Below are 18,594 nucleotides of genomic sequence, written 5' to 3' on the forward strand. Positions count from 1 at the left end.
TTCATCTGCCACTCCTCAGCCCCTTTGACCTAATTGATCAAGATCTCTTTGGACTCTTAAATAACCTTCTTCACTGTCACTATATCACCAATTTTGGTATCATCCATAAATTTACTTAACATCCCTGCTATATTTTCATCTAAATCATTTATATAAACGATGAACAATAGTGGACCCAGCACTGATTCTGTGGAATGCTGCTAGTCACAGGCTTCCAGTCCAAAAAACAACCCACCACCATCACTCCGTCTCCTGTCGCTAAGCCAATTTTGTATCCGATTGGCAAGCTCACCTTGAATCCCATGTTAATATTACTTCACCAATTAGTCCACCATGTGGAACTTTATTTAAAGCTTTACTAAAGTACAAATAAATAGCAACTACCACACTGCCCTCATCAATCTTTTTGGATACATCCTCAAAATACTGTGTCAATTTTGTGAGATACGATTTCCCTTGCAGGACACTGTGCTGACTAATCAGCAAATGCATCCAAGGCTCTCCAAATGCATTTCCAACAACTTACCCACCATCAAAATCAAACTCGCATGTTTATAATTCACAGGCTTCTCCATATATTCCATCTTAAACAAAGGCACATCAGCCACTTTCCAGTTATCTGGCACCTCAGCCATATTTATAGATTATAGATTATTTATAGATTATACAAATATTTCTGCAAGATGCCGCACAATTTCTTCCCTAACTTCCCACAAAGTCCTGGAATTAAGAGTACATTGCTTGTTTGTACAGCCAATGAATGTGGCTTTGAAGAGAATGTGATATTTTAGATAATACAGAGCTTAACTGAAACAACCAGGGGGCAGCAGTGAATGAATGGCTGAGATTTACTGCCTTCACTGTGATGGGCTGACAGGAAGATTGTGATTCTGGATTAGTGGTGCTGGAAGAGCACAGCAGTTCAGGCAGCATCCGAGGAGCAGTAAAATCGACAATTCGGGCAAAAGCCCTGACAGGAAGATTGACCTGGTAAAATGCCAGAGAGCTGCACTGGGAGAGCTTCCCGGTCAGGTCGCTCCCTGGGCTAGTTTACCAATGGTAGGGAAAACTGGAAGTCAACAGACACAGCCAATTCTCACAGTCCTCTCTCCCATCCAGCGTTATGTCAACTGAAAACTTGGAGATATTACATTTGGCTCCCTCACTGAAATCATAAATATATATTGTGAATAATTGGCTGCCAACTATTGATCCCTGTGGTATCTCACTAGTCACTGCCTGCCATTTGGAAAAAGACCCATTTATTCCGACTCTTTGTTTCCTGTCCGCTATCCAGTTCTCTATTCATGTCAGTACTCTACCCACAATCCCGTTCACTTTAATTTTACATGCTAATCTCTTATGTGGAACATTATCAAAAACTTTCTGAAAGCTCAATGACATGGTTTGGCTCCCCTTATCAACTCTATTAGTAACACCCTTGAAAAATTCCAGTCAGTGTATATTTCAAGCAATTGATTGTTATAGGGGATTCTCTAGTCAGAAGTACAGACAGACGTTTCTACGTTCAACAACGAGATACCAGAATGGTGTGTTGCCTCCCTGGTACCTGGATCAAGGATATCTCGGAGAGGGTGCAAAATATTCTCAAAGGGGAGAAGGACCCAGCAGGAGGTTGTTATACAAATCCACAGGTTGTATGCAGGTTGTTGGATCCATGCAGTTTTTTAGCAAAGTACAATATAACTCTGCAAGTACAAATTCACCCCACAAACGTATATGTGTGTGTGTGTGCGCGCGTGTGTGTCGGGTGGGGGTTGTGAGTGTCTGTGACAGAGAGTCACAGACTTAGACCCCTTTACACTCACACACACATATACACTCTCTCTCACAGACACTCACAACCCCCCACCCCAGACACACACACATACTCCCACACTCACATATGCACCCTCTCATAGACTTAGACCCCTTTACACTCATACATACACATATACACTCTCTCTCACAGACACTCACAATCCTCCATCCCAGACACACACACAGACACACACACACACACATGCACATATACACATATACGTTTGTGAGGTGAATTTGTACTTGCAGAGTTACATTGTACTTTGCTCAAAAACTGCACAAATCCATGTAAGACTCTGTTAACTCATTTTTTAGATTAGAATCAGTCTAAACATTATGACACAGCACACAGGGGGCTTAACACCTTCAACATATTATCTGGGCTGACAGCAATTGTTAACGTTAACCTGAGAATGTAAATAAAAAAAAAATGTTTTGTGATTTACATATGAAAGAATTGAAACTAACATGGTCACTCTAACAGATGAGAGACTTAACAAACAATCAAGGTATTTTTCAATGTATAATTTCAGTTACATCACACTGTAAACGTTTGCTATAAATTCTGTGTCTTACAGTTATGTACTCCACAAACACCTGATTAAGGAGCAGTGCTCAAAAAGCTAGTGCTTCCAATTAAACCTGTTGGACTATAACCTGGTGTTGTGTGATTTTTAACTTTGTACAGCCCAGTCCAAGACCTGCACCTCCAAATCATGATTGGGGGTGTGTGTGGGTGGGGGCAGATGTTCACAGGTAAAGGGATGGCTGGCAAATGGGAAACTTTAAAAATGAGATAACAAGAGTCCAAAGACAATATGTTCCTGTTAGAGTGAAAGGCAAAGCTGGTAGGTAGCTGGTAGAGAAATTGAGGTTTTGGTAAATTATAAGAAAGAAGCATATAGACGGCAAGAATTGGGTAAATCCCTAGAAAAGTATAAAGGCAGTAGGAGTATACTTAAGATGAAAATCAGGAGGGAAATGAGATAGCTTTGGCAAATAGGGCTAAGGAAAATCTAAAGGGATTCTACAAATATATTAATGCCAAAGAGGTAACTAGGAGAGAATAGGGTCCCTCAAAGATCAACAAGGCTGCCAATGTGTGGAACCGCAGTGGATGGGGGAGATAGAAGTACTTTGCATAGTGTGTTTACTGTGGAGAAGGATATGGAAGATAGAGAATGTGGGGAAATAAATAGCAACATCTATATTGCAGTGGAAGAGGTGTTGGACATCTTAAAATGTAGGTTTGCTCACTGAGCTAGAAGGTTCATTTCCAGACATTCCGTCACCCTATTAGCTAACAATCTTCAGTGGGCCTCCAGGTGAAGCACTGCTGATGATTCCTGTTTTCTATTTATATGTTTGGGTTTCTTTGAGTTGGTGATGTCATTTCCTGTGGTGATGTCATTTCCTGTTCTTTTTCTCAGGGAGTGGTAGATGGGGTCTAACTCGATGTGGTAGATGGGGTCTAACTTGATAGAGTTCCGATTGGAATGCCATGCTTCCAGGCCCCTACTCAGACCCCTTGGCATAATGGTAGCCCACAAACCCACCAACACACTAAAACAGCAGCTAATGAACTTGAAAGACCCTACACAGACAACAAACAAAACTAATGGCATTTACAAAATTCCGTGCAAAAACTGTAACAAACACTACATTGGACAAACAGGCAGAAAACTAGCCACCAGGATACATGAACATCAATTAGCCACAAAATGACATGACATTCTCCTAGTATCCTACATACAGATAAGGAAGGACACCACTTTGACTGGGACAATACATCCATCCTAGGACAAGCCAACAGAGACACATACGAGAATTCCTAGAAGCATGGCATTCCAAATGGAACTCTATCAACAAACACATCGAGTTAGACCCCATCTACCACCCTCTGAGAACCTCAACCTGAGCTACAAATCTTCTCAAAACGTGCTACGTCTTAAAATGCATAAAGGTGGATTAATCCCTGGGACTAACGTGTGCAACTATTTAAGAAAGATGGTAAGGAAAAGCCAAGGAACTACAGACTTGACATTAGTGGTGGACAGGTTGTTGGAGAGAATCCTGAGGGATAGGATTTACATGTATTTGGAAAGGTGGGGGCTGATTAGGGATCATCAACATGGCTTTGTGCTTGGGAAAGCATGTCTGACAAACTTGATTGAGTTTTTTGAAGAAGTACCAAAGAGGATTGATGAGGTCTGAGCAGTGGACATTATCTATATGGACTTCAGTAAGGCATTCAACAAGGTTCCTCAGGGTAAACTGATCAGTAAGTTTGCAAATGACACCAAAATTGTGGGTGTAGTGGACAGTGAAGAAGGTTACATCAGAGTACAGCAGGATCTTGATCAGATGGGCCAATGGACCAAGGAGTGGCAGATGGAGATTAATTTAGATAAATGTGAGGTGCTGCATTTTGGAAAGGTAAATCAGGGCAGGACTTTTACACTTGATTGTAAGGCCCTGGGGAATGTTGCTGACAAAGAAATCTTGGACTGCAGGTTCATAGTTCCTTGAAAATGGAATCACAGGTAGACAGGATAGTGAAGAAAGCATTTGGCATACTTGCCTTTATTGGTCAGTGTGTTGAGTATAGGAGTTGGGAGACCATGTTGCAGCTGTACAGGATATTGGTTAAATCACTTTTGGAATTTTGTGTGTAATTCTGCTCTCCCTGATACAGGAAGAATGTTGTGAAACTTGAAAGGGAAAAGACTGAATAGGTGGGGACTATTTTCCCTGGAGTGTTGCAGGCTGAGGGATGACCTTATAAAGGTTTATAAAATCATGAGGTGCATGGATAGTATAAATAGACAAGGTCTTTTCCCCAGGATGGGGGGGGGGGGGGGGGGGAGTCTAAAACTAGAGGGCATAGGTTTAAGGTGAGAGGGTAAAGATATAAAAGGGACCTAAGGGGCAACTTTTTCACGCAGAGGGTGGTGCACGTATGGAATGAGCTGCCAGAGGTAGTGGAGGAGGCTGGAACAGTTACAACATTTAAAAGGAATCTGGATAGATACATGAATAGGAAGGGTTTAGAGGGATTTGGGCCCAAGTGCTGGCAAATGGGACTAGATTTATTTAGGACATCTGGTCAGCATGGACAAGTTGGACCAAAGGTCTGTTTCCATGCATTATAGCTCTAAACTCTAAGTCCCGAATTTAATTCATCTTCTTACTAGTTGTTTTAACTGTCAAGCCACCTAATGATCTATACACTCATCCTGGTAATTTTATATAATAGACAAAGATCTCAGCCCATTCTCATTGCTAAAAATCACATAACACCAGGTTATAGTCCAACAGGTTTAATTGGAAGCACTAGCTATCCAAGCGCCACTCTGGAGCGGCGCTCTGAAAGCTAGTGTGCTTCCAATTAAACCTGTTGGACTATAGCCTGGTGTTGTGTGATTTTTAACTTTGTATACTCCAGTCCAACACCGGCATCTCCAAATCTTTCTCATTGCATGTTTACATTCTCCTCTAATACCCTACGTTTCGATTGGCAGTTTGCTACTCCTCCAGTTCATAGCACCAACAAATTTAGACATTGTCCCAAAATGTGGTTTTCTTCAAAGAGACCTATACTTCCACCAGCTGCATTATCTTCTTTTGACACGAAGTAGTCTCACATTGATCCATAAGATCCATCCACTTCCATCATTCTCGCCTCTTCAACAGGACAGTAATGCATTCATCCATCCACCTTTTGGGATATGAATGGACATCTGAATTGACCTGAATTTGACCATCACCTTTGTTGATTTATGCCAGTTGTCTGGTGCCAGTTTAAAAAATGTGATGCCCATACAATCTATACTTTCCTTGTGTGTTGTGGCTTTAAGTTTAATGGATGGTTGACAATTATTGAGGATTTTGATGAATTCTTCTCATTGAAAAACTATTTTTGTGCCCTGCTGCAAGAGCTTCTTTCTCATGACCGTGTTTGGAAAGAATTCATGAACTCAGTTTTCCCGCTTCCCAGTTTGCTGAATCTTTTTTGGAAATGTTTAAATCTGCGCACTTCTCTTTGCCAACCGGCAGTACACAGCCCTTTTTCCACTTCTCAGTTTCTCTCGGCACTTCCTAGCCTCACTTCATTTCGAGCTCCCACTCCCCCAGCCCACTGGCCCAGCCCAGGATTCTTGCTTTCTGTCCTCTGCTGCGATCCCTCCCGCACTGATCCTGTTTGCCTTGGCAGTCTTGGCTGCCATGATGATTGCTGCCACTCAACTTCTCACAGATTCTGTCACACAGAGGAGACCTCTCTCTGATTTGTTGCCCTCACTACTGAATTATCTCAAACAATTTTTGGAATTTTCCGGAGACGAATTTGCCCAATACCCTCATGTATTTGAGCATGGTATGGGAATCCTCAGTGCTTCATCCAACCCAATGAGTTTTTTATAATTGTTTGAAAGCATTGTTTGAAAAATGGTGAAAGCAGATTTTTTTGATAATTTTCGAAGGGAAATGTGTTTATCTATTTGCAAAATAAAAGATTTGTAAGACTACATGGAAAGCGCTGGAAGTAAAATGAATTCGCAACACTTTCCAATAGGTAGTGCAGAGATGTTGTCCTGAACGACGTCCTCCGGTGCAATATGATAAAGTAACTATAGATATTGCTGGATTATTGCAGTCAATTGCTTCTCCTGGTCTAGCATAGAGGTATTTCAGATAAATAGATATGTATGGAATGAGCTGCCAGAGGAAGTGGTGGAGGCTGGTACAATTGCAACATTTAAGAGGCATCTGGATGGGTATATGAATAGGAAGGGTTTGGAGGGATATGGGCCGGGTGCTGGCAGGTGGGACTAGATTGTGTTGGGAAGTCTGGTCGACATGGATGGGTTGGACCGAAGGGTCTGTTTCCATGCTGTACATCTCTGTGACTCTATGATTCTATAACTAAATGTGAGCTATAACAATCCATCTCAGCCGCTTTTGTTCTTTGAATAGTGCCAAACATTTTTTACTTTAGCTACAATGCACCCCTGCGATCTTCGACTTTGTCGCTTTACATCCTCTTTTACCTGCACTATCAACTTATGGTCCAAAGTCAGATCTACTGATATCAAAATTTGTCAGCCATGTGTTCTCAAAGGCAAGTGAAAAGGAGCAGTGAGATAATAAGCACAATGCATGGAGAACACACTAACCCCAACCTTTGAAAAGTCATTGAAGTCCATGTGCTCAGGAGTATGGTCATTGTCCTTGGAGGTCAACTATTATTTTAAATTATCAAAGTGAATAATGATATTTAGAACATCAACAATTCTGCATTTTATGCCACCTTGGACTAATTAAATATAGTGGAACGATAGGGTGGTAAATGTATGAAATCAGCTGCCAGAGCAAGTGCTGGAGGCTGATGCAATTACAACATTTAAAAGTTAAAAATCACACAACACCAGGTTTATTCGGAAGCACTAGCTTTCGCAGCACTGCTCCTTCATCAGATAGCTGTGGAGCAGGACCATAAGACACAGAATTTATAGCAAAAGAGTACAGTGTCATGCAACTGAAATGATATATTGAACACACCTAGATTGCTGTTAAGTCTTTCATCTTTTAGAATGGGTTGCAGGTTTCGGTTTATTAATATATAAATCCCAGAACTTCTTTTAAGTCACATTCTCAAGATAACTTAAGGTTTTATTTAAAAAAAGGTGACATCTCAGTTCAGACAATGCATTAAAAGTGTGAGGTTAGCATCTGTCTGTATCCCAATCTTGAGTCAGACTGGTTCTATTTCCAAAGTAGAATTTATAAAATACTACATGGTTTGACTGCCTGCAGAGTGTGTGCTTATTGAGCAAAGTAGAATGTATCTGCAAATATAATTCTGCAAATGCAAATTCATCCCATAGACTTATATATGTGTGTGTATGTAAGAGAGAGAGGGAGTGAGTGAGTGTCTGCATGTTATTGCGTGTGAGTGTGAGTGTTTGCATGTGTGCATGCTTAGTAAAGTGTGTGTGAGTGTGATGGAGTATAAACCTGTGAGAGGGTGTGTATGTGGGTGTGAGTGTGGGGTCTGTATGTGTGCGTATGAGAGAGCGTGTGTGTATGAGAGAGGGTCTGAATGAGTGTGTGAGTATGTAAGTATGTGTGTACGTGTGTGTGCGAGAGAGAGAGAGAGAGAGAGAGAGAGCATAGTGTAGTGGGCTCACCTGTAGCATGACATGAACCCAAGATCCTAGTTGAGGCCATCCTCATGGGTATTGATCTTGGCTATCAGCCTCTGCTCAGCCACTCTGTGTTACTGTATATCCCGAAGTCCGCCTTGGAGGATGGTCACCCAAAGATCCAATGTTGAATGTCCCTGACCGCTGAAGCATTCCCTGATTGGGAGGGAACACTCCTGTCTGGCGATCGTTGCACGGTGTCTATTCATCCATTGTTGCAGCATCTGCCTGGTCTCACCAATGTACCTTGCCTCAGGGTATCCATGCCTGCAGCGTATGAAATAGACAACGTTGGCAGAGTCACATGAGTACCTGTTGCATCCCCACATGTAACAATGGTATCCATGACAACACTGTGACACATCTTGCAGTGGTTGCCATGACAGGGTTGTACAGTGTTGTGGTTGATGTTGTCCTGAAGGCTGGGCAGTTTGCTGCGAAGAATGGTCTGTTTAAGGTTTGGTCATTGTTTAAAGGTGAGAAGTGAAGGCATAGGGAAGGTCTTGGCGAGGTGCTCATCCTCATCGATATGTTCTGCAGGCTGAAAAGTACATGACATAGTTTCTCCGCTCCTGGGAAGTACTGGACAATGAAGGGTATCCTATTGATTGCATCCCGTGTCTGTCTCTTGAGGAGGTCATTACAGTTTCTTGCTATGGCATGTCGGAACTGGCGATCAAAGAGATGAGCATCGCATCCTGTTCTTATGAGGGCATCCTTGAGTATCTTCAGGTGTCTGTCACATTCCTCCTCATGAGACCAAATCCTGTGTGTGCATAGGCCTTGTCTAGAGAGGGTGGCTGTTTTGATATATTTAGGGTGGAAGCTGGAGAAGTGCAGCATCCTGAGGTTATCCGTGGGTTTGCGGTAGAGTGAGGTACTAAGGTGCCTGTCCTTGATGGAGGTGCTTGTGTCCAAGTATGAGATAGATAATGAAGTTCATGGTAAGTCTGATGATGGGTTGAAACTTGTTGATATCACTGTATAGCTGTTTCAGTGACTGCTCGCCATGGGTCCAGAGGAAGAAAATGTCGTCAGTATATCTGGTGTATAGTGCTGGTTGGAGGTCCTGTGCAACAAAGACGTCTTGATCGAACTTGCGCATGAAGATGTTGGCATATTGGGGTGCAAAATTGCTCCCTATGCTCACAGCAAACTGCCCAGCCTTCAGGACTACAACACTCACATGCACACACTCACACTCTCTCATGTACGCACACACACATATAAGTCCATGGGGTGAATTTGCATTTGCAGAATTATATTTGCAGATACATTCTATTTTGCTCAAAAAGTGCACAATCTTCAGGCAGTCAATGCAAACAGTCAATTTATGTAATATTTTAAAAATTCCACCTTGAAAATAGAACCAGTCTGACTCAAGATTGGGATACAGATAAACCCTAACCTCACACCTTTAATGCATTGTCTGAGCTGAGATGTCACCTCCTCAAAACCATCCCCAGACATCTGTTGGAATAAGTGGCTGAGAAAGTCAACTCTCAGATTCTGGAACACAAGACATGGCAGCCCTGCCACAAGAGGCTGAGAAACCTCAAACAGGTAGTTACGGTCAGCTGTGTCTTCCCAGGATACCTCCTACTCACTGAAGCACCAGATTCTCACCCTGCCCAACATATGACACCCCAATCATTCACTAAAAACTGATCTCTGCACCAATGACAATGTTACCACTATATTTTCCAGTTACTCGACCCAAGTAGTTAATAGGCCCCTCTATCATGTCTGTTCCATTTCATGCACTTCTGCTCTCAACCTTCCCCTTTTTTTATTCATTCACCGGATGAGGACGTCACTGGCTCGACCTTTATTGCCCACTCTTCCTTCCATAACAACGATAGGGTTCCCCTTATCATCATATTCCATCCTTTCAGCTTCCATATCCAATTATGACCCTCCATTGGTTCCACCAACTTCAACATAATGCCATCCCATCAAACACATTGTCACCTCCAATTTCAGCATTCCAAATGGACAGTTCCTTCGACGTAACTCCCATTCATCCCCACAGAAACATATGACTACACATGCATGTCAGACTCTCAGAATATTAGAGCACGCCACTCAATTAAATCGAACTGCTACAATGTCTGACTAAAGGAATGAAAATGGAAGGATCATTCAGCTTCAATCAAGGCACACAAACCCTGTTGACAGTACAAAGTTTTTTGAAAGAACAATTCAAGTATGGGATGTGGGCATCGCTGGCAAAGTCAGAAATGATTGCCCAATCTGAATTGCCCATGTTTCTGTAGGTCTGAAGCCACATGAAGATCAGACAAGTTAAGGGCAGGAGAATTCCTTTCCTAAACGGCATGATTAAAGAAGATGGTTTCTAACAATAATTGACAGCGGTTACATGATCACCATTAGATTAGCTTTTATTTTATAATTCCAGAGTTTTATTGAAGATCACCAAGACATTAGTCTTGGGTTCTGGATTATTAGCCTGCCAACACCTCCCACCTTTATTACTTTCTGAGGCCTTATGTCAAAATTAGCACAATTGTCTCACACACTAATTAAGCAACTGTCTGAGACAGTCATACTCACCGAATCATACCTTACAATGTCCCAGATAGCACCATCACTAACTCTGGGCATGCCCTGTTCCACTGAGGGGATAAACTCATCAGGGAAGGGGTCACATTGTTATGCAGTTGGAAATAAGTGGTCCTTAGTATTCTCAATATTGAATTTGGGCCTCAAGATGACATATGGCACTCGGGCAATAAAGCTCATCAATAACCTCATGCTTAACCAATCCCTCCTCTCCACCATCAGAGTCAGGTTCTTCATGCTGAATACCACTTTTGGACAATTAGACAATGCCTGGAAGGTGACAAGGACACAAAATGATCTCTGGTGGGAGACTTCAATGTCCGTCACCAAGTATGATTCAGTACTACTAGCGCTACTGACTGAGCTGGCCGAGTCCTAAGAGGCAGCTATTAGACTGAGTCTGCAAAGATGGTAAGGGAACTATCATGAGGGAAAAAATATACTTGACCTCATCCTCACTAATTTAGCTGTAGTAGATGCATGTTCCATGAAAGCGTTGGTAAAGTGACAACTGCACAATTCATATTGAGACGAAGTCTCACCTTCACATTGAAGGTACCTCTAATCATGTTGCATAGTACTAGCTCTGTGCTAAATGGGTTAGATGTTGACTTTTCAAAATGGTGGCACTGGCACAGTAGGCAGTGTTCAGAATCCTGAGCCTGTCTGCTCCAGGCTTGTGGTATCCTTTTCTCTCTCTCGTTTTTGACCTTTTTTTGCCCTTTTTCTTTTCTTTCTTCAACTTTTCAGCATCTGTGGGGTGGCGGCTGCAGCATCAAGTGGCATGGATCAGGACTGGTGATAGCAGCAGTAGACTCAGAGCCTGGACTCTTGGCATTGGTGGCAGGGTGACAGCCGCGGTAATGGTGATGCACGAAACGAGGACTTTTGGCAGTGTCAGTGAGGCGGCTGCGGAGTCAGGGTCTCCTGGGGCATTGCTGTCATTATTTCTGTACCGGGGTGGCCCTGAACACCTTGCAGAAGCCCGAGAGCTAAGCTTGAGACCCATTTTGAAAGAAGATGAACTTTATTTAAATAATTCTTTTGTTGATGCTTTTATTGTAACTCAAAATGGCACCAGGTTGTGGCAGCAAAATATATCTGCCCAAACAATAAAATGTTTAATTCATTCAGATCTAGCAGCTCAAAAATAGACATCAAGAGATGCTGAACGTCATCACCCGTGGCAAAACTGCATTCAACCACAATTTAATAAATCAGTACGTGAACCTGCAAACAATAGATCAGATCAAAGCTCTGCTGTCCTGCTACTCCTAGTCATGAAGGGTGTTGGACAGTGAAACAACTCACCAGATAGGAAGCACCACAAATATACTCTCACTCAATGATGGGGGTGCCTACAATATCAGTGCCAAATTCAAGGTTTAAATTGCAACCATTTCCAAGTATCTTCAAATGGGTAATCCATCCCAGCCAACTCCTGAGGTCCCAACATTGTAGTTGCATTCAAGCGAAATCAATACACTTTACATGATGTAAAGAAACAGCTGAAGACATTGGATATTGCGAATCCTATGAGCTTGAAAATACACCAGCAATAGTACTGAAGGTTTCTTTTCTGGAAGTAGCTATTCCCCTAACAAAGCTATTCTGCTACAGTTACAAAACTAACATCTGTCCAGTTATATGGAAAATTGACCAGACCTGTCTTCTCCACAAAAAGCAGGACAAATCCAACCCATCTAATTACCACCTTTCAATCTGCCACAAATATCAGAGTCGAGAGTGTGGTGCTGGAAAAGCACAGCAGGTCAGGCAGTGTCCAAGGAACAGGAAAATCGACGTTTCGGGCATAAGCCTTTCATCAGGAATTTCTCCTGCTCCTTGGATGCTGCCTGACCTGCTGTGCTTTTCCAGCACCACACTGTCGACTCTGATCTCCAGCATCTGCAGTCCTCACTTTCTCCTACCACAAATATCAGTAAAGCGGTGGAAGATATCATTGACAGTGCTACCAAACAGCTCCTACTCAACAACAATATGCTCACTGACACTGTTTGGTTCCGCCAGGCCCCAAGAGCTCCTGCCCTCATTAAATCCTTATTCAAACATGGATATAAAAGTTAAACTCAAAGAGTGGAGTATGGGTAAGTGCCCTTGACAGCAAGGTAGCGTTTGACTGAGGTTGGCACCAAGAAGCCAAAGCTGAAGTCAATGAGAATTAATGAGAAAATATTCAACTGGTTGGAGTCTTACCTAACACAAATGAAGATATTTCTGGTAGTTGAACATCAGTCATCTCAGTGACAAACATCGCTGCAGAACTTCTTCGATGTCATGTTCTATAACCATCTTGAGCTGCTTCTTCAGCAACCTTCCTTCCATCATAAGGTCAGAAATGGGGTTGTCCACTATGATATGTTCAGCACCATTCACAATTCCACAAATCCTGAAGCAGCCTGTGTCCAAATGCAGCAACATCTGAACAGTGTTCATACTTGGGGTAGTAAATGGTAAACGATATGTCACACAAACGCCAGGAATGACCATCTTCAACATGAGTGAAACTAACCATCACCCCTCGACGTTCAGTCGCATTATCATCACTGAATTACCCCACTGTCAACATTCTGGAGTTTGCTATTGACCAGAAACTGAATTGGACCGACCACATAAATATAGTAGTTTTCAGAGCAGGTCAAATGCTGGGAATTCTATGGCAAGTAATTTACCTAGTCATAGCGTCGTAGAGTCATAGAGATGTACACCACGGAAATAGACCCTTTGGTCCAACCCGTCCATGCCGACTAGATATCCCAACCCAATCTAATCCCACCTGCCAGCACCCGGCCAATATCCCTCCAAACCCTTCCTATTCATATACCCATCCAAATGCCTCTTAAATGTTGCAATTGTACCAGCATCCACCACTTCTTCTGGCAGCTCAATCCATACACGTACTACCCTCTGTGTGGAAAAAGTTGCCCCTTAGGTCTCTTTTATATCTTTCCCCTCTCATCCTATACCTATGTCCTCTAGTTCTGGACTCCCCGACCACAAGGTAAAGACTTTGTCCATTTATCCTATCATGCCCCTCATAATTTTGTAAACCTCAATAAGGTCACCCCTCAGCCTCCGACACTCCAGGGAAAACTGCCCTAGCCTATTCAGCCTCTCCCTATAGCTCAAATCCTCCAACCCTGGCAACACCTTTGTAAATCTTTTCTGAACCCTTTCAAGTTTCACAACATCTTTCCAATGCAATATTCCAACAGTGGCCTAACCAATGTCCTGTACAGCTGCAACATGACCTCCCAACTCCTGTACTCAATACTTTGACCAATAAAAGAAAGCATACTAAACACCTTCTTCACTATCCTATCTACCTGCGACTCCACTTTCAAGGAGCTATGAACCTGCACTCCAAGGTCTCTTTGTTCAGCAATACTCTCTAGGACCTTATCATTAGGTGTATAAGTCCTGCTAAGATTTGCTTTCCCAAAATGCAGCACCTTGCATTTATCTGAGTTAAACTCCATCTGCCACTTCTCGGGCCATTAGTCCAACTGGTCAAGATCCTGTTGTAATCTGAGCTAACCTTCTTCGCTGTCCACTACACCTCCAATTTTGGTGTTATCTGCAAACTTACTAACTGTACCTCTTATGCTCGCATCCAAATCATTTATGTAAATGACAAAAAGTAGAAGACCCAGCACCGATCCTTGTGGCACTCCACTGGTCACAGGCCTCCAGTCTGAAAAACAACACTCCATCACCACTCTCTGTCTTCTACCTTTGAGCCAGTTCTGTATCCAAATGGCTACTTCTCCCTTTATTCCGTGAGATCTAACCTTGCTAACCAGTCTCCCATGGGGAACCTTGTCGAGCACCTTACTGAAGTCCATATAGATCACATCGACCGCTTTGCCCTCTTCAATCCTCTTTGTTACTTCTTCAAAAAACTCAATCATGTTTGTGAGACATGATTTCCCACGCACAAAGCCATGTTGACTATCCCTTATCAGTCCTTGCCTTTCCAAATACATTACATCCTGACCCGCAGGATTCTCTCCAACAGCTTGCCCACCACCGACGTCAGGCTCACTGGTCTATAGTTCCCTGGCTTGTCCTTACTGCCCTTCTTAAACAGTGGCACCACGTTAGCCAATGTCGAGTCTTCCAGCACCTCACCTGTGACTATTGATGATACAAATATCTGAGCAAGAGGCCAAACAATCACTTCTCTAGCTTGCCACAGAGTTCTAGGGAACACCTGATCAGGTCCTGGGGATTTATCCACCTTTATGCATTTCAAGACATCCAGCACTTCCTCCTCTGTAATATGGACATTTTGCAAGGTGTCACCGTTTATTTCGCTACTTTCTATATCTTCCATATCCTTTTCCACAGTAAATACCGATGCAAAATACTTGTTTAATATCTCTCCCATTTTCTGCGGCTTCACACATTGCACAAAGCCTGTCCACAAGGTAAAAATCAAGAGTATAATGGAATACTCTTGATTTTTCTGGATGTCTGCATTAACAAGATTTGATAAGTTAAACACCTAAAGCAGCCTGCTCAATCAGCACTCTGTTTACTGTTGCTTTTGCGGAGGCTTGTGATCAGAGATACCTAATATAGGAAATTGACAATTGGTAGCATTTCCGATAGTTTGTTGAGTTTGTTAAGAGCAGCAGTTTATGTATGATACCTTACATATTTAGATAAAGAAAATATACAACTGTGACAATTGGGGATAGTTCACTGATACGAGAAGGCAAACAACTATTGGTGCAGAATGTTTTGATCTTATTAAAGTAGTTGGAATAACTCAGGAAGCCCCCAACAAGAAAGGAACATCATTTATTGTTGAACACCAAAATAGAGCCACTACGCGTGGCATACGTAGGCTAGTCCCAACCTGAGACAAACAGTTCTGCAGACCCATCCCTGCGTTTGCACTATCTTTATTTTGATGTCTGGAAGTGATTTTACATGCAACCAAATGGCATGCCCACCCCCAAATCACTGTGACTTTGTTTGTATTTAACTAGCAACCACCATTTGAGTGAGTTTTACGAAGGGCTCAGATGATGAGTTCCAGCTGGGCAGGCCATTTCCTGTTGCTCAGGGAATCAATACTCAAGGAGCTCCAAAAGGATATTAATTAGTGATTCCTTAAAGGGTCTTTAAAGAGCTATCATCCTGCTCTCTAGCTGAAGGCAACATCCTGCTCTCTAACGGAGGTGTTAGAAAACTCTCTCCTTGGTCTTCTTTCTCTTTTTTCTGGCCAGCTTCCATCTGGTGAACACAGTTGTCTGAGGACCACCTGATAAGGTCCCCCACCTACAATGTCTGCCTGTTGAGGCCCAGCCTTGAAAACACTCCTCTGCCCCTCAGAAATTGTTGATTACCCAATGGCTAGGGGCTAGTAGTTTACACTTTGTCAATCAATAATCTCAATCCTCTTGGTCAGTAACCATGGATTAGCTACTCGTGACATTAGATGAGTCTTTGAGAAGGTGACCAAACCGGTTGATGTGGTGTATATGGATTTCAGCAAGGGGTTCGATAAGGTTCCCCACAGCAGGCTATTGTACAAAATGCAGAGGAATGGAATAGTGGGAGATATAGCATTTTGGATCAGTAATTGGCTTGCTGAAAGAAGACAGAGGGTGGTGGTTGATGGGAAATGTTCATCCTGGAATCCAGTTACCAGTGGTGAACCGCAAGGGTCAGTGTTGGGTCCACTGCTGTTCGTCATTTTTACACATGACCTGGATGAGGGCATAGAATTTGCAGACGACACTATGGTCGGTGGAGTTGTGGATAGTGACAAAGGATGTTGTAGGTTCCAGAGAGACATAGATAAGCTGCAGAGCTGGGCTGAGAGGTAGCAAATGGAGTTTAATGCGGACAAGTGTGAGGTGATTCACTTTGGTCAGAGTAACTGGAATGCAAAGTACTGGGTTAATGGTAAGATTCTTGGTAGTATAGATGAGCAGAGAGATCTCAGTGTCCAGGTACACAGATCCTTAAAAGTTGCCAACCAGGTTGACAGGGTTGTTAAGAAGGCATACAGTGTTTTAGCTTTTATTAATAGAGGGATCGAGTTCCAGAACCGTGAGGTTATGCTACAGCTGTACAAATCTCTGGTGCGGCCGCACTCGGAGTATTGTGTACAGTTCTGGTCACCGCATTATAAGAAGGATGTGGAAGCTTTGGAAAGGGTGCAGAGGAGATTTACTAGAATGTTGCCTGGTATGGAGGGAAGGTATTATGAGGAAAGGCTGAGGGACTTGAGGCTGTTTTCATTAGAGAGAAGAAGGTTGAGAGGTGACAATAGAGACATACAAGATAATCAGAGGGTTAGATAGGGTAGACAGGGAGAGCCTTTTTCCAAGTATGGTGACGGTGAGCACGAGGGGGGCATAGCTTTAAATTGAGGGGTGATAGATACAGGACAGATGTCAGAGGTAGTTTCTTTACTCAGAGAGTAGGAAGGGTATGGAATGCTTTGCCTGCAACAGTAGTAGATTTTCCAACTTTAAGTACATTTAAGTCGTCATTGGACAAGCATATGGATGTATGTGGAATACTGTAGGTTAGATGGGTTTCAGATTGGTATGACAGGTCGGTGCAACATCGAGGGCCGAAGGGCCTGTACTGTGCTGTAATGTTCTATGTTCTATGACTATTGCCCCCTTGCCCACTTCCATTGAAGATTAGTCTTCATTCCTTCCAAGGGTAAAACTTTCTTAATTTTGACACCTGATCAAGCTTTCTGTCATACTTGTGGAAGACTAGTTTCTGCTGTAACACAGTTACATGTAGCCTGATGTTACATATGTAGTACTGAATATGAAACACTGAAAGAAGTTTAAAGAGGATCCTAAATTCTAACACCACAATTTTGAACATTCAAGCTTTTCCTGCAACGACCTGCAGTAGAAACATTGTATATCAACTCCATGATGCATCAAAACAACTCCCCAGAGCTCCAGAGGCAGCATTTTTCAAACCAATGAAATTTACCTTCTAAAATGTGAAATGCAAGAGATACATGGAAACACCGTCACCTGCAAATTCCTCTCCAAGCCACATGCCATCCAGAAATGAAACTATACTGTCCCGCCTTCATTTTTACTGGGTCACAATCCTGGAAGTTTCTCCCTCACAGCACTCTGTGTGTGTATAACTTGAGACTGAGGATGATTTCAATCCACTTCAAATAGTGGGTCTCAAAGCGACTAAATCACACAAACCACAGTGGTTCAAGAAGGAAGGAACCACCAAGAACCACTACCTTCTTAAGGGCAACTTGGGATGGACGATGAATGCTGCCCCAGCCAGTGATGCCCATATGCTGCAAATGAATGTCAGTAAATAAAGTTAGTATGCTGTTTGAACAGTATTATGTTGCGGGTTGCTCTTGGTTAATCTAGCCAATAGCTATTATCTAACATCTATGAACTAAACAATAAAATCCCCAACAGAATATTATTCAAGACAAAAATAAGAGTCAAAATATTTTTTTAAAATTATTTACACCCTTCAACTGTTTGATAATATTATTTGTATAATATTATCATTTCATCATTTTTGTGAAAACAATTTTTTGAAAAACCTGCATTCAGGTGCCTGAAATTCTTTGGCTCTAAATGGTCAAAAATAGCTCTGTAATAGCTGAAGCAAATTTGTTCAAGGAAGACTTAACGTCATGTGAATTGTAGAATCTCCAGAACATTACAGCAGTAAAGGTGGCTGTTTGGCCTGTTGTGACTGTTTGAAAAAGTTAATTTCACATCCCAACATTTCCCCTGAATCTTGTTCATTGATATTTTTTTAAATTGTAAACAATTAAGCTACATTAATGAGCTTTTAATAAAAGTAAGTGATACAATTAATCCAGTTTTGTTTCTGTTTTCATATTACTGGCTTTATGGCAACCACAATTAAGTTTATACTGTTTTCAACTGAATTAGTAATTTCCTATGACTCACTCCTGCACCTGGTGTTGCAG

At 42.3% G+C, this 18,594-nt stretch overlaps 1 protein-coding gene and 1 long non-coding RNA gene across 6 annotated transcripts in view; one reads left to right on the plus strand and one right to left on the minus strand.

Moving 5' to 3' along the window:
* rmdn2 (regulator of microtubule dynamics 2) overlaps window positions 1-18,594 on the plus strand; it is a 415,905-nt gene that overhangs the window by 376,257 nt on the left and 21,054 nt on the right. The window contains exon 13 of one of the 5 annotated variants that reach the window (XR_015754542.1): window positions 11,358-11,697. The exons of the other annotated variants lie outside the window; for them this stretch is intronic. The gene's annotated coding sequence lies outside the window, so the exon portion shown is untranslated. Of the gene's footprint in view, window positions 1-11,357; window positions 11,698-18,594 lie in introns of those variants that run through there. 5 annotated transcript variants of the gene reach the window in all.
* LOC122548482 (uncharacterized) overlaps window positions 1-18,594 on the minus strand; it is an 88,693-nt gene that overhangs the window by 13,389 nt on the left and 56,710 nt on the right. The window lies entirely within an intron of this gene.

This window comes from Chiloscyllium plagiosum, unplaced genomic scaffold (assembly GCF_037043375.1).
Source record: "Chiloscyllium plagiosum isolate Xiang-an unplaced genomic scaffold, Cpla_swu_hap1 HiC_scaffold_3, whole genome shotgun sequence".
NCBI classification, from domain to species: domain Eukaryota; kingdom Metazoa; phylum Chordata; class Chondrichthyes; order Orectolobiformes; family Hemiscylliidae; genus Chiloscyllium; species Chiloscyllium plagiosum.